Genomic DNA, 2,320 nt, shown 5'->3' on the forward strand with positions numbered 1-2,320 from the left:
CGGGAGCGCAGGTGTCTGGTGGGGGGGTGTCAGTGCCTGTGGGGGCTGGGGGCGGGGAAGACAAGGGCATCCGGCCTGTGGGGTGGGGCTCAGGCATCTGGCTTGTAAGGTCGGCAGGCACTTGGGGGGAGGATGGATTTGGGTGCCTGGCCTGGTGGGGGTGAGTGCTGGGACCGGAGGGGGGACCCGGCCTCCAGCCTGGGGGCAGTCCCTGCAGGGGCTGGGAGATCTATGAGCACAGCTGCGAGGATGGGGCTGGGGCATCTGGCCTGGGAAGTCCCTTTGGGTCCCCCCTGCAGGGGGACCCTCCCCCACTCCCTGAGGGCACCCCACTCGCAGGCCCCCTCCTGCCCTGGGCTGCTGTGCTGGAGCCAGGGCAGCTAAGGGGCCCTGTCCTGGGGAGGAAGTGGGAAGGACTTGCCATGGGGGGGCAGCTGGTGCTGCCCTCTGCCCACCTTGCCCGCTCCCTATGGCATGGGACACTGGGCACTTCTCCGAGACAGCGTCCCCTGCGGGAGGGGACCCACCCTCACAGAGCCCCCCGCCAGGCCCACGGACCTGGCCGCCAGGCCCTGATCCTCAGCCCCCCATGGGCCTGGCCCCAGCTCTTTGTGAAGGCCCCTCACTGGCATCAGTGGAGACCTGCTGTGGAGCTGGGTGGGGGCCACGCAGCCCTGATTTCACACCAGTCCCAGTCTCTGGCTGCCATTCAAACGGGAATCTGGCCCTCAGCCCAGTGCCTTTCACCCCCTCTCTGCTGAGACGCTGGCTGCTCCGGGGCAGGGGAGATAGGCAGCGCCTGGGGGCGGGCGTGAGCTAGGCCCCTGGCTCTCTCAGAACTGGCAGCTATGGGCTGGCCGAGGGCCTGTGCGAGGCAGCGGCTGGACACACAGCAATGATCGCAACCGTTCCTTCGGGCCGTAGAATCGAGGACGTGCCAGGGCCTGGCCTGCACAGCCCCTCCCAGGCCTCCAGCACCCCAGGGAAACACCTCACACCAGGAGATCCCCACCTGCAGAAGCAGAATGTCCTGGGGAGGTGGGGGCTGGTGGCACCATGCCCAGGCCACCACCAGGCCTCATGCAGAGAGAGCATCCAAGAATGACAAGGAAAGTCCTCAGCTATCCGATGCCACCTTCCCGCAGCCCACCCAGCTCCTCCCACCCCACAGCCAGCAAAGAGTGCGTCAGACCCAGCTACCGGGCCCCTGCCCACTGCGCTGCTCCCATCACAGCTTCCATGGCCAGCCAGGAGCCGACAGAGCGCACGCCCTATTCTGCACCAGCCCCCCCGGGCGGCTGGCTGGGGCTCAAGCCCAACACGCACACCAGGAAGTCCCATCAAGGGCAGACACCAGCTGCCTAGGGGTTGAGCCCACACAGGCCTGCGCTAGGACCAGGGGCTGGATCCTATCCACCTGGAACAGAAAGGTGGCATGGACCGGGTTGCACTTGCAGAGCTTGTTGGGCCTTGAGACCACTGCTTAGACCTGTCCCCCAATGGCCCCCAACTGGTCCCCCCCCAAACCCCCCATCCTCCCTCCTCTGCCAGGCTGCCCACTTTCCTTACCCCACCCCCCCCATGGCATAGGCAGGTGCTGCACCTGGCGCTGGGCACGCTATGCTGCCCCCATCAGCACTTGGCACCTAGGGGGAGTGACCGGAGAAGCAGCCGGCTAGATGGGAAGGGGGAAGATTAACAGTTGCAAACAAGCCTCCTTTGTGCTTTCTCCACTGCTGCCCCCCAGGCTTGGGAGGAGCTGCTGGTAACAGCCACAAACCTACCTCAGTCCCCCTCCACAGCCCTCCTGGCACCATGGCGCCAAACCTTGACAAGGGTTGGGCTGTGGGGGTGTGAGCCCACCGCCTGGCTCAGTGTGTGCTTGGCCAGCTCTTGCGGGCAGCTTGTTTTACACACAAACGGCAAGCTCTGGCCCGGTTGTACAGCACCTGGCAAGGGGGCCCTGGGGCTCCCAGCTACACGTAAACGCTGGACCGGGGAGCATCTGCAGAGGTGAGGCAGGACACAGGCGAATGGGAGGACATAGTGCAATTGAACATTCAGGCTGAATCTCAGAAGGCTCCTGAGTATGTGCTGGGGAAGGGGCTGTGCTGGGGGGGGTTAGCGAGCGCAGAAGGGACACTGGTGCCTATGGAGAGATGGCCATGGAGGAGCCAGCCCTGCCTGGTGGGCTGATTTTAACAGCCAGCACCGTTCCGGTACCGCCCCTGCTGCCAGCGAAGCCAGCTCCGCCTGCCGCCCCTTGCAGAAGCTCCCTCGCCCAGCCCCCTGGACGGGGTGGATTCTCTAAAGGAAGGGG

This window comes from Trachemys scripta, chromosome 2 (assembly GCF_013100865.1).
Source record: "Trachemys scripta elegans isolate TJP31775 chromosome 2, CAS_Tse_1.0, whole genome shotgun sequence".
Taxonomy (NCBI): domain Eukaryota; kingdom Metazoa; phylum Chordata; order Testudines; family Emydidae; genus Trachemys; species Trachemys scripta.